The 25,121-nt window shown below is 37.4% G+C and overlaps 1 long non-coding RNA gene and 1 pseudogene across 1 annotated transcript; both read right to left on the bottom strand.

Annotated features, from left to right (window-relative positions):
- Positions 1–19,050: 19,050 nt before the first annotated feature.
- Positions 19,051–24,088, bottom strand: LOC149098159 (uncharacterized). The gene is made up of 2 exons (XR_016203883.1): positions 22,525–24,088; positions 19,051–19,224 (listed from the first exon to the last, which is right to left on the bottom strand). It is a non-coding gene; the product is annotated as an uncharacterized LOC149098159 (long non-coding RNA).
- LOC149098160 (uncharacterized) lies at positions 19,637–20,379 on the bottom strand (annotated as a pseudogene).
- Positions 24,089–25,121: the final 1,033 nt, after the last annotated feature.

The raw sequence follows: 25,121 nt of genomic DNA, 5'->3' as shown, positions 1-25,121 counted from the left end.
CCTGCTGAGATCATTTGGGGGGGTGGGGGTGGGGGGTTAAGATCTTTATTTATTAACACACTTTGTTGAAGTTTTTAAGTAATGGACAAGGACACAAGATTTGGCCGCAAACTTAGTTTGCGGCTTGTTTATATATCCTTTTTTCGTTATTTAATGATCTAATGTTGTAGAAGGTTTCAAGAGCTCTTTTTTGTGTCCTTTAATTGGCCCTTACACCTTCTTAACATAAGGAAAGGCTTTGCGAAATTTCACTTAAGTACTGTACTTTGATTCACATTGTTTTAAAGAAGAAAATGCTGATGAAAGCTACCTTGGAAGTCTTGTTTATTGCTTAAATAGTTTTCAAAAATTTAGTAATGTTTTTCCAAAAAGTCACATAACTCTTTTCGAAGACTTGCTCACCTCCTTTTTTAACATTTTATTTTAAGGTGGTTGAATTTAATATTGATCAGTGCTGCAGCCCATTTTCTTAACGGTTCCGTCTAATCTCTGTGATCCTGTTGACAAGAATTATCATTATTGATCAGTTAGAAGGCAAGTGTAAGTGCTATCTAGACAATTGAAAATACGTGCACTGAGACGTTATATGCTAATTTACCAACTGTACTGGGTTAACAAGAATGAGCGCAAAAATTTCAAATCTCTATGTCAAGTTTTTTCTTTCTTTAATTTCTTTTCATATACACAAGCTATTCGTATCGTTTAGGTTTGATAGGTTGCCATCAATATTTGGGTGCTACTTTATCACAAAATCCGTTAACCAGGATTCTATTATCATTCTATAGAAAGTCAAGTTAACAACGTGTTATGCTAAAATGAATAAGAACTGTAGATCTACTTCAGCTACCTTCAAAACAGCAAGGAACACACATGGTATCCATGGATACACTGACTAAACTTATACTAGAAAATTCGGCAATGTTGTCAGATTTGATATCAAGACAACATCCCATACAGTTTCTTTATTTCTTTATTCTCATCACTTGACTTTTTGAGAATGTTTTAAGACAGCTAGGAGAAATTGTTTGTTGATTTCTAGTTCTTGAGAATTGAAAAGTTCATTCAGTTCTACCTTGCCGCTATTTTCTACGTGACGAGCACATTGCATCTTTCGAGCTAAATCAAGCCATTCTTTAAGTGAACCTCAAATTACTGTTTATTTGTGTAACTGAAGTGTGAAGAAACATATTTTAAACTCAAAATTGGTAGACAAAAAGCTCTATTTCGTTTTGGAGACTGATGGCAAAATCAGATTTGCAAAGTATCTCGCTTGTCAGTTTCCCACTGTCAGACATATTAAACAGAGTGCGTTTATTTTATCACTGAACTTGTCGTGTATAGTAAGTCCTTTTATATAGAGAACGGGTTTGTTGGGGAATTTGATGCCTCGCCGACACCTCTCTTAAGACCGTAGCTAGAAACGCTCCAAACATGTATGGAGTTACCACTTTTTATCGGTACTAACTGGAAAATTTAATATCCATTCACGACAAACAGAAATATTTTATTATTCTAGGCTATATTCTTTCCAGGAATCTTAAAGGTACTGAATAATTTTAATACCTTGAGCTATTCCGCAGCATTTTTAACAGAGTGTTGCCAAATTATTTCTGGTTACAATAAAGTAATGGAAAATCGAAAACTAATCCTCATTATGGAATAATATAACTTTACTTCTTGTTTACTTTTGCAACAAAGTGGGCAGCACTATTGAACGCTGGAAATGGATAATTATAACTTAACTCACGTGTCTGCGTATTGAACATCTTATTTTTTAATGTCATTGTACAGAAAGAAATAAGGAAAAAATCAGAAATCGAGAGTGAAATTTGCCTTCCACCGCAAGAGTGGTTTTGCACGAGAACTCGTTTTCAAACAGAAGGACAAGGTAAACTCGAAAATGGCCTATTCACTGTTCCATCAAGACAATGATCCAAAGTTGATGACTTCCTTTTTTCTCATCATCTTGTTGAAATTAATATTATTGTAATTAACTGAAATTATTAATTGAAATTCTCATCATCTGCAGAAAGGAGAAATGAGCTGTCGATCACTATTTCTTGGAAATAATAGAGTTCATTTCTATAATCGACATAACACGTTTCAGTGATGAACGACTTTTTTACTTGAATTTGTTATTGCTTTCTAGGAACAATACCTGAAAACTGGAGCGGAGCGAATGCTGGAAAATCACATCTTCGTTTGCTCTGAAATCGTAAAGATATCTTTCTCTTGAATTTATAAACAATCCACCTCTAAATTACAGTTCAACAAGTTTCTCACTTTTTCTTCTATAAATCACCAGTTAAGAACATCACAACCTTTTTTGTACAGGACGCTTAAAACAAAAGTACTGTTTTTCCTTATCATTTTTCATGTGACTGTACCATGCAAGGAATTAAATTCGCACTCCTGTTATTACTTTGGAATTTTTTTCCTATTTTTGTCGTTGAACTTCTTAGTCGTCATTTAGTTTTTTTAAAAAAAAAATGCTAAGTCGAGCTGCCACAAATTGCAGCCGCTTCATTTAATGCTCTAAAAAAGGGACTGTATCGAGATGAAATCTACACAATATGCCACAAGAACAGTTCTTACAATTTGTCTGTGGGTAATTTATAAAGCCAGAATTCCTAAATCAAACGTAATGGTTATTTTGGGGGCATCGATTTCCCTTCTTGAACATGTACTGCAATTTTGGTGTCAAGATTGAACTTAAGCAAAGTTTTCAAACACGTGAATCCAATTCTTTTCTTTGACCTTTTCCAATAAGAACGCCGCAAAGAGCTTGCAAATTGTACATTTCTTCTACCCACCCTCCTCTTTAACAATGCATAGAGTCAGCTTTAGTCACGACTGAAAACAATCTGTTGCTGGTGTTTTGTGGCGCTATTTCAGCCCACAATCCGAGTGATTTGACAAAATAAATCTTACGTTTAATATTTTTTCCACTTAAAAGTATGAAACATTCAATACTTAGTTGCTACATTCTTTCTCGTATATTTTTATATGCGAAAGATGAAAATTTGGCAATAAATATTGTAAATTTTGACATCAAGACAATATCTCATAGTGGATGTATTATTTATTCTGATCACCTGACTCTTTGGCAATGTCTTAATTCAGTCAAGAGATTTAATTGCTGATCCACTGTCAATTTTATAACTTTATTATCCGTTGGCTCATTTGCAATTTTTAAAGCGGTGCTCTTGAAATGAGCTTTCGAGCTGAGTCAAGTCACTTTTTTGTGTAAGTGATGTACGAAGAGTCAGTTTTTAATTCGAAATTGGCAAGAAAGCCGTCTATTTATTTCCGTTTGGGCTGGTATATACGTAGCCGAACAGTTTTGTAAACTCTCTCGCCTGTCACAATTTCCCTTTGTCAAACATAACCATAATACATTTATTTTTTAGTCATGTGATGCAGTGAACAACCGGCTTTGGTTTACAATTGATGCCTCGCTGACATCTGTCTTCAGACCCTGTTAACGCCCAAACATTGAATTCACCACTCATGGAACACTTACTTTTCGTATCAGTTCTAGCTGGAAATTATACACTCGCGAAAATCAGAAACACTTATTGTCTGATGTCACCAAAGGAAAAAACCACAGGAAAATTGCGTTAACTACTCTCGGAATTACGCTAAAAGAGGCGGAGAAACAAATCATCCCACAAAGTTATCCCACAAAGGTGATATGATTATAAATTTGACTTTACGGAAATGTCTTACGAAACACCGCCCTACGCTCCCAGTTACCCGTGTGTTCCAACTTTCCGGACATTAGGGAGCTCAAGCAAACCACGACGGCAACGGCAACGAAAACTTTTGGACGGAAGGGCAGTCTCAGTCACGTAGAAATTTATTAATCTAAATATTGTGTTGATAATCATTGCTTATTTTTTTCCAATCTTCTTACATTGCGTAGCACAGTAAAGGCAAGCGCTAATGTGACTGACTATTGGTTTCCTATAAAACAAAAATTGGAAAAGCCAAGTAAATGGGTCAAACTAAAGAAAGAATTTAGCCTTGATGACAAGCAAGTTTCAAAGGCATTTCTTCTGCCAGTGAGGACTGCTAATGAACCGTATCTACGCTCCTTTCGGTACAAAGTGTTGAATTCTGTTCTCTTTACTAATGATCGCCTGTGTAAAATAGGATACGTTTCTAGTCCCAACTGCATCTGTAATCAGCAAACGGAAACAATATCCCATATTTTGTTTGGTTGTTCTTTCTCATATTCTTTTTGGCATGAGGTTAATGAAAAAGGTTTTGAACATAATCAAGAGTTGCAGAAGCCTCTCGCTTACATATTGCGATGTTATTGTTGGGTCTTTTGAGGAGGAATATGGATCTATTTAATTATATAGTAATTGTAGGAAAATCTTTCTTGTGGACTTGTCGATGTAGAGAAACATTACCTTCCTAGAGCCACTTCATAAGAATTTAGAAAATTAAATATGAAACTGAAAAACACATATTTCAAATCGAATAAAACGAATTTGTTTAAAGAATAATAGAAGATCTTTGAGGATGCAATTTTAAGGTTACTTCAAACCTTCGCGGAGCTACATTGGTCGATATTTTTTAGTTCAAGAAATTTAAAGTCCGCAAAGCTCAAGTTTGCATACTGTGAACGCTAGGGGCTCTGTTATTTCATTGGCTCGCGGCTTTTCAAGATGACACATCCCTCTGTGAAGGCGAGATATGTTTTTAAATCTTAAAAAGTAGAAAACTCGCACTCGTTTTTCGAGAGAACCCCTTCTCTTTAAATGAATTAATAGGGTATGCAGATTTGACAGTTTTCCATGAAATTCGGTCAGAGCATTCACTGATAGATATGGAACAAAAGTGTGTCGGCGAATTCCCTTATTTTAAATACTTTCCTCGTGGCGGCCTTTAACGCAACAGGTTACGCGAATTTTTCGACAGTCGAACTTGACAGATCTATAAAAAGATAACCAATAGAAATAAAAGAAAACGCTGACACGTTTTTGGAGATTGAGGCTCTGTGATAAACACTGCACAGTTATTTTGCATGAACGATCGCATTTGATACCCGATTAATTCGCTGGGGCGTCAGTCGGTCATTTTGGAGTTGACGGCCTCTGCCGCCTTCGGAAAGCAAAATCCAAAACAAATCATAATTTTACCCAATTTTACACTTTATAACCTTTCTGTTGATATATAGTTTGTGGGGGTTTCCTTGAAAACAGCGCGCATACGAATTTTTTTCTGGAATACACCTGCGAAGGTTTGAAGTAACCTTAAGTAATAATTATAGTAGACAACGCTATTGTTAAGGAAAATCGTTAAGTTAAATAAGTATGAAGATAAGAATTGACAAAATCTTTTTTCTTAATTAATTCAATGGGGTGTCATTGTTAACTTCTGTACGTAAACCAAACTTTATTCGTTCTTCTGTAAATTAATTGTTAAAAAAGGGATTGTAATTGATGTAATTGGGGAAATAAAAAATCCCAAATGAAGAAAAAAAAACATAAAACAGCAACGAAAACGTCACCAAACGAAAGGTTTATTGAGTAGAACAATGGCTGTGCGCGTGCATTTTAAATCTTTGTGCATTTTGTAGCAGTAACGTGACATGAACAGGTTCTGTGAATTTTGAAGAACGTAGGTCGGGATGGCAAATTTTTTGTATTTCTTTTTGGAATGGATCGCTGGCATTACATATTTAGTTTGAGCAAGTTTTAAGTACTGATTGGCGGACGGAGCAGATATGCAGATTGTTACGAGATTAGAAATACCATTTTTCTTTCTAGGAGTCGTCCCTGGCGTAGGTATCGTCGTTGCTGAAGCTAGCTATTTCATTTCTTATCCACAACTCAAAATTCATTCTTTCATGTATCAAAAACAGAGGTTTTCGCAGGCAGTTTCCAATGAAATTGAAAACAAAGTAGGGAGTTTAAAACCAGTCAAGAAGTATGATCTTTTAAGTCGATTTAGATGAACGACAGAAATTCCATTTATTAATTACATAATCTGCGTTTTTTTCAAGGATTTCCAGTTCGACGTCTAGCTGACCCTTTATCATTTCTTTAATATCGTTGTGTTAACACAGTTTTAATTTTCGTTTTATCATCAGTTATAATAATTCATGAGACTTCTTTAAAATTTATATTTTCTGAATATTTTAGTACAAAGTTTCGTCCAATAGATAATACGGCCAGTCAACAATGCTCCTTTTCCCATCGGAATGTCATTCAAAACGTTTTTTCACATGAAACACACTAATAAGTACAATTTTGCTTTGTTAACTTTTTAAATGAACTTCAATTTTCTGTTAACATTGTATCACGAACATTTGATGAGGGAAAATTTGATGAAAGAGAACTCATCGCAAATTGCGAAAAAACGTTTTCTCCGCGAAATTTAACCCGTAGACCTAAATTAAGTCATAGCCCTTTTTTTTTAAAATTTTCTCTCTTTCTGATCTATCTACGAGTCCATGTAAGATTTAACCCCCCGAAGAAGACATTGTACAGTTTTTGAATGGTCAATGTGTAAATATATTCTGAAATCACCTAAATATATTCTGAAAGTCCCTATATATTTTAGCCGTTTTTCATTCTTTTGGAGGGGTGGGTCGGTTAAAATATTCAAAAAAGTATCCTTACGTGCCTTCATAAGCATGCCGTGATGAAAAAAAAAAAAAACTACTCAGGGCTCCATAAATGTAAACATTATGCAAGTAAAAAAACAAGTTGAGAATTAATTGCAAAGGCACTTCAATAAGCTTGTATACTCTGGTATTGTTAGAAGTCATATTGCCAAATCCTGTGTTAAAAAATTCCAGTAACGGTACGGCTCACCAAGTTCATTCAATAATCTTCCTCCGAGTAATTAAGAAGGAATCTACAAAACGTTTGAGTAACAAGTGGAAAAAACTTTGTACCGAGATTATTCACATCGTATTGTAAACGGCTGTGCGACTGTTTTAAATATCTTCTCGAAGGAAATTATTTCTAACAACATCAAATGTCGACTGAAACAGATTTTGAAGTTCATATGAAATACTTGAAATTACTGGTGAAATGAAACTGATGATGAAAGTCTACCTTTGTTTGCACAATTTCTCTAAACTTTGAAACTTATTTTCCCACATTTCCATGGGAAATGGTTTTCGGTGTTATTTCAAGCCACTATTTATATCTTAACCTTTTAGAAAATGCAGAAAGGACTGCAAGATACTTAGAATTATTCTGGATGGAGGTTTTTGTCCAATAAAAACTGAAATTGCTCGATTTCCTCTCGGATTTTGTCTTAGTTATTATTGTAGAACTAATTAATGATTAGATCTGAATAAGGCGACTTTAATTATTCTATGCTCAATTCAGTGGAACGTTTTCACGTGACGTCATCAAGCTTTTAAATCCAAACGTAAAGAGCCACCAGAGTTTCTATCCTCATCAGGCATAAGAGGTGCGAAAATTATACATCTTGACAGCATTTCAGCACAATGGTGTCCTTCGTTTGGAAACAAGTGCATTTTGAATTTTAGAGTTATGGCAGTGCGGGACATCGCGTTTGTCAAAAAATATATACTTATCTCATGATTTTTAGACCTTCGTGAAATAAAAGTAGCAGTTAAGTGTTAATATGTTGGTTTGTGCAGAATAGGCAATCAATGGCCTAGATAACCAAGAAGATCCAGATTGCCACTCTATTTTCCGGCTGCCATATTGGCGAATCATTGCTGAGGTCATTTTTTACATTTTTCCTCATTGACATACTACTTTGCATGGAGAAGGTGTCACGCTAGACACGAATTGACTACAACAATTTAAAGAGCTTGTGAAACTTAGTAATTGGTGAAACTTTTGGCTCTTTGGCTGAAATATTCGAGGAGAAATTGGCCTTCAAAAACTGCCAAATTTCTGGATGGCAAACGCCCTTATGAGCTTTTACATTCTTTGTTGAATTTTGAATTTTTAAACCCGCGTCGCTCAAAAATTATTCAATACATCGAGCCACGGAGGTACACCAATATGGCGGCACCATACTGAGCTCTGTAAATTTGTGCAAAACATTTAGGCAAATAACTGAAGTTTGGGATAGCGCATAGACCTAAAACTTGGAGAGAAGTCTTCTTTATTTATCTTCAATAAGATCGAATTTTCTTGTTTTTTTTTTTTCTATTGCACGACAGTGAAAACGATCTATTGTAGTCCAGCTATCTGACTAGCTGTGCCTTTCCAGGTTTTTTTCAAGATTTAAAATCCTTCTTTACTCGACAAAAACAAAAACAACAGCAACAACAACAACAACAACAACAACAACAAAAACCGAAGAAGTCCTTTTTAGAGCAATCTTACTTTTAATTTGGCTCATTGTGATACCGTCAAGAGTTATACGGCTGTACAAACAGCACTCTTACATGAAGTTCACAATGTATGAGAAGTGACGAACTGGAAGATTAAAAACTTTCAATTGAGATACTTCACTTTATATTCTCGAGAATACTACTCAAATGCAAGGATGTATACATGCAAAACGACAGTTCGATGTATCATTCATCTCGACTTAATGGAAAACTAGTGAGCATTCACGAGATGATTTTATTGATAAGCCGCGGCCATGTATTAATTACTTACTACCCCTTCCTCTTCATTTAAATTTTTCTCGAAAAGAAACCACCATTGTTCTCACTTTAGCAAAATACTTTTTTCTGTTATCTAAATTTCCGCAACTTTTGGTTATGGTCTTCATCAATGCCTTGAAAAAAACAAGAATTACGAGAAATAATATTCGATAGTTTCAGGTTGACCTTCAGCATAACGAACTGAGTGGTAACTTTTAACACATCCCATGCTCAAAATGTATATTCTCATTACTGGTTTTCTCATTGTTTTAAATGCTAACTCTGAGAATTTAGTTTTTCAAAGTGGTAACTCTTAAGTACATCCCATGCTCAAAATGTGTGTTCTTGTTACTGATTTTCTCATATTGTTGTTAATATTAATTCTAAGAATTTGGTTCTTCATCAAGACAATATCTTCTAGTTAATCAGTTTCTGAGATTTTCATAATTCTTACACTGAAACTGTTAAAAGTTAACGAGAGTAGAAACAATGTACTTATCTGAGATTTGATGTTTCCAATAGTCAACTTGTGCCAGAGTCCAACAGTACATTGCGATCCAAGATCGCTACCCTTTCTGTCAACAGTGATATATCAGCCGCCTGGAGCGAGAGAGACAGAGAAAAAAGAATATTTAATCAACACTACCTTGTCAACTAATAAATTTACAGCAGTGTTAGATACAGTTGAGAACTATGTAAATTTTCAGAAAACAGTAGTGTTTTGATGTGTTTTTGAATTTTAGCATTTTCTTCAAAAATGAAGTAAAATTCCCATGGAATCCAAGATGGGTTGTATTGTTCGCGCTTCCAAGAATCAAGGATAATACTTTCTAACTTGGTTATAATATAAGCTAGCTATTAAAATTGGATTTAATGATTATTAAAGAATCTTTGTTATGATTATTTACGTCGTGGTATTCTCCTCTTCACCTAAACGTTTTCAGACGCTTAATTCCAAGAACGTGAAATAAAAAGTGCAAGAAGTTCCTTCACATAATAACTCCACCCCCCACGCGAAAATGATCTGAGCCAACAAAAGTTCGACCCAAAGTCCTTCCAAACAAACGGTAGTCTCATTATAATAATTATTATCGAACATAATACAGTGCACGTGTATTGTACTGATATAAATTATGGCATTTTCTGGACAACAAGACAACCGTACGCTTATACGCAGCAATGGTACGAAACTTGAAAATCTATCAATTTTACAATCAGAATCACGATTTTTAACACTCTTGGAGTGTAAAGATAGGAAAACCATTATCTACTTATCTGAGCTAAGATGTTTTTCCAATAGTCATCGATCGTACGCCAGAAGTGAAGCTCTGCACACTGCCATCCAACATTCAGTTAACGTTGACGAAATTCAATTAATTAAGGTTGATGAATAAATCCAGAAACTCGTGAACTGTCCTTTAACACATCTTTGGTCATCCTGGAGATAGCAGAGCAAACGGCAGCAACTTTAGTTATTTAATCACCTAGGTTTACTTATGATTATCTTATGGACAGATAACTTGCTCACCCCAAAAACTTGTTCGCATGTTGTGGTCAGAAAGTTGAACCATAATAAATGGCCGTCACAAATTAAAACAATCGATTTGGAACAACTCTTCAACTTTCATGTATTTCTATTCAACTTGGTAGCGTAAGAATGAGTTGATAATGAAGGACAGCCGCCATTTACGATGAAAGACTTGCTGTAAGGTTGATAACGAGATTTACTTACTTTTTTAATTAATCCTCTTCGTTCTCTGTGGGACACAAGGCAGCCACAATCCATCTACATCTCTATTTTGTACGATATGTTGTTCCTCATTGAGCTCATGGCAGGCGCCAGGTGGTTTTTGGCCAACCAGGTTTGCTGTTGCCAGTTGGTGTCCATCTCTAGGCAACCTTGGGAAGTGTGTGGTCAATCCATCGGATTCATCTGCGTTTGATTTCCATGACAACATTCTGGCAATACGTTTTTCTGTCAACGGATCAGAGATAAAGAGCAATATTCACTGCTTGCAGACATTGACGTCAATTGTTTTGAATTCAATTTTTATACAACCAAACAGCTCTTTGTTTCAAAAGCCAATTGCTCTCATGTTGGCGAACAAATAACAATATAACTAGCCTAACGAACTTGCAAATCCTTTCTTGCGCTGAGAATTTTGGTATTTTTTGCTCGTTTTCCTCATTGAACTACGCCTATAGGCTCGTCAGTTAGCTTTGGCAGTGTAGTCAATAAGTTAGAAGTTCTTAGATTCTTGCTACGGATTTCAAAAGTCTTTTTTTAAACAGAAAAACACGATCGCAGGACGATAAACTGAAGCATTCTACGAATGGATTATGTAAAAAAAACAAAAAAACAGTAAAACTTTAGTGCCACCAAATCGTAAGATCTTAGACTCGGTACTCGATTTCCTGTATTTGCAACATAAATGAAAAATGTTTTCATTTAATAGTACGAAATAAATAATACGTGTCACTTTTGTCTGTGGGTTAATTTTAAGCAAAAATACGTCCAAATTCATTATATTACATGAAAGCTAGCGACAACTGTGATTCACTTATCTGAACTTCAACGGAGTTGTCGTCAACATGAAACTTGCCAGGAGTCCATAGCTGGTCGTGCTACACTTCATTTGAATTGGTGAATGAGGCCTGTCACTCCAATTCAATTCCTTTAGATACAACTTTGCTGCCTCTGGTCAATTCTTGTGAAAAAACAGGAAACTCATGGTTAAGTTTTTCGCGTGTTAACTCAAGCAAAACTGACTTGATTGAGTATTAGTATCAGTTAACGGACGTCTATCGGCCTTGCACTCAACAGAACTCCCTCAAAATGTGGAATAACACTTTTAAACGACTACCAACAAAGTGGTGCACTGCAGTGGGAACGAACTGAAGATTATTTATAGGTTTTGATATAACTACATAACTGTTCTTTGCGTATCAGAGCAAAGGCAATGACGATTGGAATTTTCTGTTTTTATAACAGTTAAAAAGAGTGTATATGGTAGCGCTTCGAGGTGACGAAACAAATTGCGAATGACAAAGTCAAACGGCAAACCAAGCAGATTATCAAGCTGTAAACAAACATTTTATTAAAAATAATCATTCCGTTACTCACAAGAGAAATGTTTGCTATTCGATTTTCAACTTCGCTTAAATACAGTCTTCGGTGTCAAGGAAAACACATGCACCTCGAAGCTTTCACAGCATTGAGGAAAGTTTTATTATACCATTAACTGATCAAATTGAAAGACGAGGGAAACAGCTAGGACACGTTACTAGCTAGAGAAAATGTGGACTTACCTGAAGGAAGCACATCGACTAAGATGTCTTAGCCCTTGCCTTCAATTCAACGGCGATAAATAAAGAAAATATGGACTTGCCTGAAGGGAGCAAAGCGACTAAGACGTCTTCGCCCTTGCCTTCAATGCAACGGCGACCGACGCTAAAATGGGTGTGTCATTCTACACTTCTTTATATATACCCACATTAAAATTCATTACAGCCACGAGAAATATGCTTTGAACAAAAGAAATGCATCCCACGTTAAGATTGTGTGCTTTGAATTGTGGAAAATGAGCAACTTGGGGGAAAAACACGCACCTGAAAGGAATTGTGATCCGAATATGCTATGTTTGTAGTTAATAGGCCAATTTTGATATATTAAAATTCTAACTTGGCTCCGCGAGGCTTAACGGAATAATAAAAAAAGAAGTTAATTATTCATCCCTTAGACCCGAGGCGGTCTCTTTTGTTTTATTCCCCTAAGCCTCGGAGCTAAGTAAGACATTTAATAAATCGAAATTGGCTTCTAACTGTCGAAGATCTCACAGACAAGAACACCGCGGTGAAGCGTCGTAAAACGTACTTTTGGTCCAGCTAAGTAATTACGGTTGCGTCATAATTCAACTTTAATAATGATGAAATTTATGCGCACGCAAATTATGACGCATACTCAGTTTTCTTACCTCTTTTTCACGTCTTTGGAAAATATCTTTGGAAGAAAAACTTTTCTCTGACAATGAATAAGCTGACGCAATCGCACGAAGATCTAACCATCGACACAACCAACATTTTTAATTTGACCGTAAAAATTCCTGTGGACGAAGTTCGCTGGAAAGAACGTGCTGCACTACGGTATTTTAATTTAGCGCTTCTATATCTAGAATTCAGTTTCTTTGTAGAATTTAAATCTAGCCATTTGTTCGGTTTCTTTTTAACATTTTATTTAGTTCTCATAATTTTTCGTATTTTTTTTTTACGGAAATAGCCAAATTTAAGCTTATTTAAAGGAGCTCAGTCACGGTTTGCGCATATTGAAAAGTTTAGCCTCAATTTTTCAAATTCGTCGTTTGCAATCCGTGTTAATCTTCTCCATCCTTCGCCACCCTTGTTCCTTTATGGTTTATCATTGTGTCTTTGGTGTTTTTCTTTCTTATTAAACTGTTATTTTTCAGGTTTCCTGTACCTTCCGTATCTGAAGGTTTATCCTGTCCATTTGACGCGGTGAACCAGCTTTTTCACTGCAAAAGTACACAAAGGAAAGGTTAACAAAGATTGCCAGAGATAAAGTTCGATAGACTGTAAACAACAATTCTATTGTCTTTCAGTCAATCATAATCCAAAATCACGATGTGTAATTTGCACTGGTGTCACACTTTTGCACTGATGTTACACTTTTCGCACTAGTGTTACACTTGAACTGCACTGCTCTCAGCTAATCAGAATCATTTAATTTTTTCATGTATATTATTAACTTTGTAAGTACACTCAATCCTGGACATAAGTGCGTTTGTTCGCGATACAGCTGGCCTTCTTACAGGTGTGGGTGACTTAGCTCAATATGTAGTTCTCATAAAACATTCCCACTGCATGTAATTCTCTTGGGCTACAGTGTAAACGTTACAGAAGTTTGCAAATGTATTACAACATTCTTTGCATTAATGTACTTGAGAGTGAATGAGGGTGAATGAAGGTGAATGAGGGTGAATGATGGTGTATGAAGGTGAATGACGGTGAATGAGAGTGAATGATGGTGCATGAGGGTAAATGATAGTGAATGATAGTGAATGAAGGTGTATGAAGGTGTATGAAGGCGAATGGGGGTGAATGAAAATGAATGAGGGTGTATGAAGGTGCATGAGGGTGAATGATGGTGAATAAAGGTGTATGAAGGTGAATGATGGTAAATGAAAGTGAATGAGGGTGAACAATGGTGTATGAAGGTGCATGACGGTGAATGAGGTTGAATGATGGTGACCGAAGGTGTATGAAGGTGAATGAGGGTGAATAGTGGTGTAGGAAGGTGCATGAGGGTGAATGATTGTGAATGATGGTAAATGAAGGTGAATGAGGGTGAATGATGGTGAATGAAGGTGTATGAAGGTGTATGAAGGTGAATGAGGGTGAACGAGGGTGAATGAAGGTGAATGAGGGTAAATGAGGGTGATGGCGTATGAAGGTGAATGATGGTGAATTAAGGTGATTGAGGATGAATGAGGGTGAATGATGGTGTATGAAGGTAAATGAAGGTGAATGATGGTGTATAAAGGTGTATGAAGGTGGATGAAGGTGAATGGAGGTGAATGATGGTGAATGAAGGTGAATGAGGATGAATGATAGTGAATGAAGGTGTATCAAGGTGAATGAAGGTGAATAGTGGTGTATGAAGGTGAATGAGGGTGAATAAAGGTGAATGAGGATGAATGATGGTGAATGAAGGTGTATGAGAGTGAATGAGGGTGAATGATGGTGAAAGAGGGTGAATGAAGGTGAATGAGGGTGAATGATGGTGTATGAAGGTGAATGATGGTGTATGAAAGTGTATGAAGATGAATAGAGGTGTAGATAGGTGAATGGAGGTGTATGAAGGTGAATGAAGGTGTATGAAGGTGAACGAGAGTGAATGAGGCTCAATGAGGGTCAATGAGGGTGAATGGGGGTAAATGATGTTGTATGAAGATGAATGAGGATGAATGATGGTGTATGAAGGTTAATGAAGGTGAATGCGGGTGTATGAAGGTGAATGAAGGTGAATGAGGGTGAATGAAGGTGAATGAGGGTAAATGATGGTGTATGAGGGTGAATGAGGGTGAATGAGGGTGAATGAGAATGAATGATGGTAAATGATGGTGAATGAGGGTGAATGAGTGTGAATGATGGTGAATGAAGGTTTATGAGGGCGAATGAGGGTGAATAAAAATGAATGAGGGTGTATGAAGGCAAATGAGGGTGAATGAAGATGAATGAGGGTGAATGAAGGTAAATAAGGGTAAATCAAAGTGAATGAGGGTGAATGAAGGTGTATGAATGTGTATGAAGGCGAATGAGGGTGAATAAAGATAAATGAGGGTATATGAAGGTGCATGAGGGTGAATGAGAGTGAATGATGGTGAATGAAGGGGAATGAGGGTAAATGAAAGTGAATGAGGGTGACTGAACGTGAATGAGGGTGTATGAAGGTGCATGAAGGTAAATAAATGTGAATAGGGGGGAATGCAAGTGACTGAACGTGAATGAGGGTGTATGAAGGTGTATTCGGGTGAATGAACGTGAATAAGGGTGAATGCAAGTGACGGAACGTGAATGAGGGTATATGAATGATCGTGGATGAGGCTAAATGAAGGTGAATAAGGGGAATGAATGGAAACAATGGGTGAACTAGGTATTAACAGCGGTATTGGTTATGGTCAGCGGTTTATTATCAATACTGGGAAGAAGTTCTCGGGCATGATGATAAAGAAGATTAGCGTCAAGGGAAAAGCATTAAGAGAGGAGGTTGTACTTGAAAGAGTTTGTGGTGAGTTGGCAGAAACATTCAAGGTTTAACTGGACTCTTGTGCCAGCGAGTTCGGATCGGTAAAACATTGTAGCAGTCTGTCCGTAGTATAAATAAACAACAACAAAAACCTTTATTAACGTGTCTGGGGTATTTAGAATTTGAGAGGGTTTTTGATTTATTTAGTGAACAGGCGAAGTTCTTTCGCTACAAATACGCGGTACTTAGGTTAGGTGGTATGAATATGTAAGGGACGTATGAAAAAGTGAGGAAGTTAGGAAGATTTTTCAGGACAGTTGCAAAGATGGTGATATTGTACAGTCGATCGTTTCGTGTTATCTGGAATGTAACAAGCGCTACAGTTTGAAGTATGTCATGGAATTTCAGAGCAATGGCAAAGCAAAATGTCGGAGGTTAAGTATCATCCATATACGCCAGAGGATAAGGTTTTCTTTGTTTAAGTTTGGGTCTGCTGCGGCTCTTAGTCTTCGGAAACGGCTTCGTAAAGTTCTAGATCTCCATATGTAGTCGAACGTCCAGCCACCTGTTGGATTGCGAAGCAGATCGCAGCGATCGATGTTACGGAGGACAAGAAAAAAAAAAAGGATGCCTGGTTATAAGTAGTAAAAATAAATGTGTTTGAAGGAAGAGAACTTGTTCGTGTTAAAATAAGATTTAATTCCCTTTCTCGCCGAGTTATTTTCGAAGGTTTTTTCAGAGCTAGGTGGTAAACCAAGTTGGCTACAACTTGTTTGGTAACAAGCCATCATGTCGTCAAGGTCAGTTTAAAACCTTTCATTTATCACATTTACGTCATTTTCTGGCTTTATAGTCGTACGGTTTACTTGATGTACTTACTTGTTCAGAGTTGTTCCTTTATGTTTCAAGTTGGCAAATTATTGTATCCAGGGTAACAGCAGATCCTGCTTTTGGCAAAATGTCACAATTTTTTTTTCACCTTAAAGGTTATGGCTATTCCGTTAAGTGTCTACTAGGGTGGCAAAGAGACGATCACGATTGTGTTAAGGAAAGATATAAGCCAATCAAACTGAATGAAAAGCTTTTTCGGTGTGTGTGCGCAATTTACATTGTGTGACTTGTGTAAATTAAATGCAAAACGTAGCAATTCAAGGTGCTGAGAATAATTGCCAATCTGAATAGCAACTTGAACTTTGTGTTGTGACTCCAAAAATAACACAAGTCTTGGAAATGACTGAGATTTTAATTCATTTGTAAGTATTATTACAATTTATGCACCTTCCTGTGAGGCTGGAAATTACATCCTTCTTTTGCTCAAACAGTGGGAGTGGAGAACAAAAACATCAAAAAGGGGAACGCAGAGAAGTGGTAACCAGAAAGATTATGGCATTGGTTGCTAAATATAGCTCAACTTACACAAATAACTTCCTTTTGATAAAACAGAGGAAATGTCAGCTTTTGTCTCTTTTAACTTGAATACAGGTCTAGTTGAACCTCCTAGCGTGACCTACTCTCCTCGTCAAACAGTTCTCCAGATTACAAAAAGTTTCAAAGTCAAAGCACTATATTTGGAACCTCTTGTAAGCAGCCACCTCTTAAGCGGCCGCGACCACTTCACAAATAATAGAGCCTAAATTTGATAATCTGATGTTGTATCATTATTGCATTCCTGTGTAGTACAAGAGACTGAAATTTCTCATTGGAAAGTACCAGATTCTTTCTCAAAATTGACTTTTGACATGAATAAAACATTTAAAACATGGGGTAAGTCTCTGCAGTTACCATATGCTAATGAGGCAAAATTTTGACCCAATATGGTCTAAGCTCTCAACCACCCAAAATGTCAAGCCTAAGTGGTTGCTTACGGGAGGTTCGACTGTATCTAATTTTGTTCCGTCGTACAGGTATTTCATGATAGCATCTATCTAGTGCAACATTTATGCCAGAACACCTAAATAGCATTCCTCGGGTTCTGAACAGGGTTTGTACAGGTCCTGGAAAACCTGGAAAGTCCTGGAATTTTATTTTGGCATAATTTTTCCAGGGCTGGAAAGTCCTGGAAAAAGGCTACTGGTCCTGGAAAGTTCTAGAAATCTGTTAAACTCAAGTAAAAAATATGAAATGTATGGCAGACAGTAAGGAGAATTAACATTGAGATCTCGGGAGTGAAAGGGATAATGTGAATTTTAGAGTCCTGGAAAAATCAATCTGAGTCCTGGAAAAGTCCTGGAAATTTTTTTCTGGAAAGGGTACGAACCCTGTCTGAAGCTTTAAAATCTTCCCAGACCCCCCCCCCCCTCCCCCCTGCTATGAAAGGTACCCTACAGTAGGAATTAAACTCCTTGTAAGAATTTGGTTGCTAAATATAGCTGAACCTCCTTGAGTAACTTAAAAAGAGGCAATGTCAGCTTTTTTCAGGCTTTGTTTATTTCTATTTGAATGTGGGTGTTGTGATGACAGCATCTATAAGTGCAAAAGGCCTGCTAGAATGCCTGAAATAAAATTCCTGAAGTCCTGAACATTCAATTTTTTATGTGGGAGTATGCCCTCAGATCCCCCTGCTTTGAACCCTCTAAATACGCTCAAACCTTCACTAATGACCATACAACTCCTTTTCATGAAACAGTGAAGGCAATTCAGCTATGATTTAGGGGCTCTGATCCTTGTCTATTTTTATGACTTAACTGGTGCAGTGTCAAAACTGCTTATACTGGCTTAAAATCATCTATGTTTTTCAGACTGCAATGATTTTACTTTTTAATTTTCCTGGGGGGTCATCACAGACATTTAGGGGTACACGGGGGGTAGGAAAAAAATTTCTGATGAAGAGGTACTTTTTATCAAATCCCACCAGCTGTCCCCCTCCCCACCCCATAAAAAACGAACAGTCCCTAATGAACGATGTTTCTTTCAAAATAACAAAAATAAATTGCAGTGACTGGAATAAATCAATAAATCAATAAATAATGGCAAATTGATAATAATATTGTGGAAGTAGGGTATGGTTTGCTTCAACAATCATTAAGTTAAGGGCAACCAATGTAAGTGGCAAAAAATAACATTACAAATCCAAGATTAATGTGCTGCATGTATTTATTTTGTAGGCAAGTGTGATAAAGATGATTGTGGTCTTGCTCAACTTGCTTGAATGTGTTTAAAGTAAAAGGCCTACTAATGAGTTTGCCTCAGTTATTGTCATTGACAATATCAATGTTAAAACTGATGAGAGTTAGAGATTTCTCTTCACCTAGTGTTTAGTTGTTGTATGTAACTTTTATTTACTCGGTGTGTCCATTCCTGGGTTCTTAGTACATGTGAGGGACCCTCATGTGAGGCCTTGTAAAGGGAAATTGGGCTCAATGGAAAGGCCTGGTTGAATTACATGAAAAGAATGTTTTGGACAAATAATAGACCTCATACTATTTACAGTGGTTGTAACTTAAATTGCAGATGGGAGATGAAAAAAAAAACAAAAAAACACTGACTTGCATCTACTTGAAAATAATAATTTAATTACAAAGTATATTTTTTAAACTCAACACCAGGTGGGTTGACAGTCATGTGTAAATTCACATAAAACACTTATTATTTATTGATTTAAGCTTATGTGTAGTCTTCCACTACCGCCAACATTCAAAGGAAAACAAGTGTACAGAAGTGGGAGATCAAAAATGATTGAACAATAACATCCAAGAGTAGTAAATTTTTGATTGAGATAACAATTCAAGACAGGCACTAACATGGTAATGAATATGTAAATGCAGGGTAAATGAGATGATGTCTCAGTTTAGTAGAGCAGTTAGTATCCAAAGCAGGATCCAAAACCCTTGAACATCGGCCAAACAAACGGATGGCATACGTACTACAACAAGAAAACAAGACAACATTCTTTAAAAAACGTTTAAAACAGGTCTAAAAAAGTAAAATTGTGTCTAAATTTTCGACCGCCTTCTGCGGTCTTCTTCAGAGAATGATGATTTCGCGCGATTCACAGAATTTTTAATAAGCTGCATGGGACGTTATTGCTCGTTGCCCCGTAGGGAGGCAACCAGTGGCGCATAAACCCTTGGGAAGGGTGTTCTTTCATTTACGGAGTTTTTGTCTAAGAAAGAGTGCAAGGATTCCAGAAACAGTCTTTTGTTCTTGCCGCTCACACCTGTTTCAAGAATGTTGGCGTAACTAGGATGTGTATCGTGGCCGGATTCCGCATGTTGTTTAATTGCGGAATTGACATTTCCATTGGTTCCGGGCTTGTGTTCGGCCCCCCGAGATTTCCAATTTCTTCTGCTTTCCCCGACATACGTGAAAGAACATGTCCGACAGGTCACTTTGTACACAATGCCTTTTAATTGCTCTTTTGTCGGCCGGTCCTTGGGCTTTTTGAAAAACATTTCCCAATGTTTGTATTGGTTTGAAAGCTGTCCTGATGTTTTCGCGGCTCAAAATGCGTCGAACACGTTCCGGCACTCCTTTCACATATGGAATCGACGCGTATGCCTTTGGATTCTCCTGGGGTCTTGGTTGCGTGTTTGTTCTGTTCGATTCACCAACTGACTTGACGAAGCTCTCGGGATAACCATTAGCTTTTGGATCGCTAATAACACGTCGTTTCTCGTTTTGTCTTTGTGCAGTTGTTGAAGGAATGCATTTAGCTCGGTCCATTAGAGTCTTAACGACAGCTCTCTTGCTTTGCGCTGGGCTGTGTGAATGGAAGTCTAAATACTTGCTCGTATGTGTGGCCTTGCGGTATACACCCACCTCGATCTTACCATCCTCGTTAACGGTGTTGTTAGTCTCCAAGAAGGCTATGCTGTTCTTGCCCATAGTTGTCGTAGGCATCTCTACTGTAAACTGAATATTGGCGTTTATCGAGTTTAAGTGGCTGTGAAAAACTTCAACACCGTCCCTCTTAATACAAGCGTTCGAATCGTCGACATAGCGATGCCACCACTTAGGTCTAACGGGCGAAGTTTCTAACGCTTTCTCCTCAACTTCTTGCATTACAAGCTCGACGATCACCGCACTCACCGGAGATCCCATGGCACACCTCGACACCTGATGGTATTGGGTTCCCTCGAATACAAAATAGCTATTGTGCAAGAGAAAGGAGAGTAGATCCAGGATTTGGCCTGACTTGGCGTCGAACGTGTTCGACGCATTTTGAGCCGCGAAAACATCAGGACAGCTTTCAAACCAATACAAACATTGGGAAATGTTTTTCAAAAAGCCCAAGGACCGGCCGACAAAAGAGCAATTAAAAGGCATTGTGTACAAAGTGACCTGTCGGACATGTTCTTTCACGTATGTCGGGGAAAGCAGAAGAAATTGGAAATCTCGGAGGGCCGAACACAAGTCCGGAACCAATGGAAATGTCAATTCCGCAATCAAACAACATGCGGAATCCGCCCACGATATACATCCTAGTTACGCCAACATTCTTGAAACAGGTGTGAGCGGCAAGAACAAAAGACTGTTTCTGGAATCCTTGCACTCTTTCTTAGACAAAAACTCCGTAAATGAAAGAGCACCCTTCCCAAGGGTTTATGCGCCACTGGTTGCCTCCCTAGGGGGCAACGAACAATAACGTCCCAGCTTATTAAAAATTCTGTGAATCGCGCGAAATCATCATTCTCTGAAGAAGACCGCAGAAGGCGGTCGAAAATTTAGACACAATTTTACTTTTTTAGACCTGTTTTAAACGTTTTTTAGAGAACTATGAGCACAGATCGCTCCAACAGTTTTATTTATAAGAAAGCATTCGTTAAGATATAAAGGGAACAAGCCGAGCGACAAAATTATTCACTTATCGTGATAAAACAAGGGTATAAATCGCACAATCATGGCGCGAACATATGACAAATCAAAGGAAAAGCCACAATTTCAAGTCCGATTTTCTTAAAGTTCAACTATCACGCAAAAATAATCCACAATACGGATCATTGTTATCCAGCAAACGAAAGCGCGCGTGCTAAACAAACGTTTTCAGCATAGCATGATTTCCATTGACTAGTTTTGATGCAAAAAATGCTTACCTGCAATTGAGACCTGGCAAATAACTGGCCTATGTATGACACTGGCAGCTCCTAGAAAAGGCTCGTTTGATTCTCATGATGAGTGCAGAAATCGGCCCAGAAACAACAACCTTCTCTCAATTCGCAACGACTGAATGTGTCCTTCGTTGCTGTCCGCGTGTAGTCCGCGCGTTTATGACATATCCACGCGAGAGCCCTTGCTCCATATTAGGAAGTTAAATTTGATTGGTTCGGAATAATCGGCAGCATTGAACCAGAGTTAAACGCTTCTAGGTGATATGCTTCTGATGTAAACCAAAAAAAAAAAAAAAAAATTTGCAGAGCGCGAAAAGGCCTAGGTACGAGTTTATCGCTACAGTGTTACGCAGGACTTGTAAGTACGTGTAGCGGTTTTCTCCGTAAGGTCGCGTAAGAAATAACAACAGGAGACAAAGGTAAACTATTCGTTCTTTTCATTCCTTTATTTACTCTCTTTCTATTCAACAAGATTGTGTGCTCCCTGTGAGTCAACCAAAATTAAGTACCTTTCAGTTCGACCAAGTCAAACTTCGGTGAACAGTTCACAGTAGTCGCAAATACTACTGAGAAAAACCTGTAATTATTTCTGCTTCGACCTGTTTGTCGATAAGGTTTGACCAAAGAAGATCAAGGTATAAAGTACCTTGATCGTCTCTCGGTTCCACTCATTGTCTACGGCGTTTGCAAAAACGTGAGAGGACTGGGATTAGTTTCGTATGTTGATTACATTGAAAATCTAAACATTTCAAATGAAATGTTACTAAATGAAAAGCTACCCGGTCAAGTTTGAGAGTTTTCAGCGGAAAATTGTCCAAATGGGAGCCTTGCAATAGTGGCAAAATTCCATACAAACCCTTACAATGTTGTGGCCTGTCTACCCAGTCCATACAAACTCTCTATTTTAGGTGATATTTGAAGAACTATCATTTTGCCATTTTCCTCCTCTAAATACCTCTATTCTTGCTTAAGACTCTCAAATTTAGTTTATCTTTCATTTAAATATCATAGTTTTTCAAACAAACGGAAAACAACCATACTCTTTCCCAGTCCTCTCACGTTTTTTGCAAAGGGCTATTGAGTGTCGGAAAACCTGAACCAAAACAGTTACTTACCTACTAGGCTACTCAGCAAATCTCAAACCGTAGTTAAACCAACTGCAGGACCAAAGTACAGTGGAAGCTCTCTTAACGGACACTTCACAAAACCCCCGTTTGAACTCCCGAAAAAACTCTGTATTTACTCATTCCCGTGAGCGGCCGCGGAGACTTTGAGGGCTTTGAGACTTTGAGAGGCGGTGCCCTACTGTGCCGCAAGGATACACCGCCCGTGCTTAATGGATTTGGTGTGGGAAGGGCAAGCGACACGATGTTGTTGTTGTAATTCCCCCTTTCCATGCCCGATTCATCAGGCTCCTCCTGGTGGCCCGGTTGGCCCTACTTCCCGAGATGCGGGCCTCTATTGTGAACGAAGGTAAGTAGTATTTTTTGTTTCAAAATCCATACGTTAAGATAAACACAGTCCAACGACATTTTCATTTTCTTTTCTTTTTTTTTTTGTTCTGTTTTTGTTTTTGTTTGTTTGTTTGTTTGTTTTGTTCGAATGAGCGTCTAGAGGCCATGGCCTGGGGTTACTGTGTTGAAATTCGTCACCTACAGGATTAGATGCCTTAGCCCTGCTTGTTGTTGGTGCTCCTTGAGGAGCGATTTCTTTCACGGTTCCTGGAATGGGTGTATCCGTTGAACTTATCGAACAGGATAACTGTTAAACATTAAAAGTGGGATTTAATTTTTTAAAAAAAGTTCCACAACTAGGAATCTTGGCATGTCCCAAACAAGAAACCCATATATGATATTTGTTTAATTATTCAATGCAAGTCTTGTTAGGTTTATACCACTCTTATTCCCAGTAATGCTTGTTTTAAATACTTTTTCGCTGACCATATGACGAACAGAAACAAAGGCGCTGAAGATGAGATATACATTTCTCCATCATGTTTTATTGTTGCACCTTTGGCGCTTTTTTTTTTTTTTACCTTAGTTTGTGAACTTTGTTCATCAAAAAAGATCACTAAAGTACACTGTGGCACAGGGACTTTAGGGTGGAAGGCTTGTAGAGCTGTAGCCCTACCACTTTTTTTGTTATATTTATTGGGGTTGTAACCATAATGGTGTGATAAATAGTGTAACAGTGACCTGTAACGCTTGGTTGTCTTGGCCAGATTTGATACCCCTACCACAGGGCTTCAAAGTGATGCCTTCGGTCCCTGTCAGGCAAGCTGCTTCGACATAGTGAGCTATTACAATATATATTTTGATATTCTTTCTAGTTTATACTTTTATATACATGCATGTATATAATGAAGGTTTACTGAGATCACACTGTAAAGAACTGGTTGTAATACTAGTCACTTCAAATTTAAACCTGCCATGTAAACCACTTGTTTACTTTTCCGAGCATATTCCTGTGTTTGAAAGGTCTTTTTATTGCTGAACGGTGTAGTGATTCAGAAACTGAGATTTGTTAGATAAAAGATTACCACCAAAAACCAGAAAAACAGAGGTTATCATTATACTATTTTGGAAAACAGCCCTAAGAAAATAGTCGCGCTGATTTGTTAAAAATCTTGTTTCTATTTAACTCGATAGAAACACGGTACATCTTTTCTATTTCTTAAATATTGCCAATTTAATGTGAGCGCTGTGTATACAGTCAGAAGTATGTTAGGGCTATATGCTTCTGATACAATGGAATCCCGATTTATCAAACCCACGATTTTTTAAACCTCCCAATAACTCGGACCAAAAGTCGTTTAAGTTGGTTTTGTTTTCCTGTAATTTTATCCCCAATATCTTGAATATCGAACGCATGTCTAATTTACCAATATTCCCCTAGAGAGGGTCTTTCATACTCTGGCTGTTTGGCGGTTTAAGCCAATTTTGAGTGCCGGTTTGCGGGCACATTCACATTTATCTTGCGGTTTACGGTTAAGAAATTATGACGCAGTAGCAAGAAATCATAAACAGTACTCGTGGTTTTCGTTGCTTGTTTTTGTGGCGATCATTGAAACATAGCGCCCGAACATAGCGTTTACATTTACGCTCCGTTATAAACATCTCGAGCTATCATTGTGTTTGTGAATAGTCCATTAGAGGTCAAAACTTTTTGTTCGCTGGTTCCCGAATGGAGTTAGAAACGATATTAATTCATTCTGTCATTACGATCTTGTGGTCTTTGAGTTGAATTGCGAGTAGAAATACGATTATTCAGCTAACATCTCGTAAAAAATTTGTTAACTGTTAAAAGATCGATCGTGCTGACACTAGCATTTCGCTTTTGCTTCTCAATGACTGGATTTGTACTTTTACAGATTGGGATTGTAACAGGTTTAACTGTTATATCATGACTTTTACTTGTGTACATTTTAACAATCAAATGTCACTGTTAATTATATCTGATAGTAGTTTTAATTTAATATCTAATAGGGCGCATTTGCATTTAAACGAGCTTTTGGTCATAATATCCGATATGTGGAGAAATAAAGTTTTGTTAACCTACAGTGTTCTACTAGTAATCTATCTTTTAGTTAACTTTTAGGAAAGAGTCCATTAGGTGATGTTGTTTACCATTGTAATGTTAAACGATAAGTATTGTGCGTGATCCTTATATAAGATTGAAGCTTTGTTAAGCTCATCTTTACTTCCGTAGGGCA

This window comes from Orbicella faveolata, unplaced genomic scaffold (assembly GCF_042242905.1).
Source record: "Orbicella faveolata isolate gen_17 unplaced genomic scaffold, um_ofav_v1 contig_46, whole genome shotgun sequence".
In the NCBI taxonomy this organism is placed as follows: Eukaryota; Metazoa; Cnidaria; class Anthozoa; order Scleractinia; family Merulinidae; genus Orbicella; species Orbicella faveolata.
This window is presented reverse-complemented; position numbering and strand designations above follow the sequence as displayed.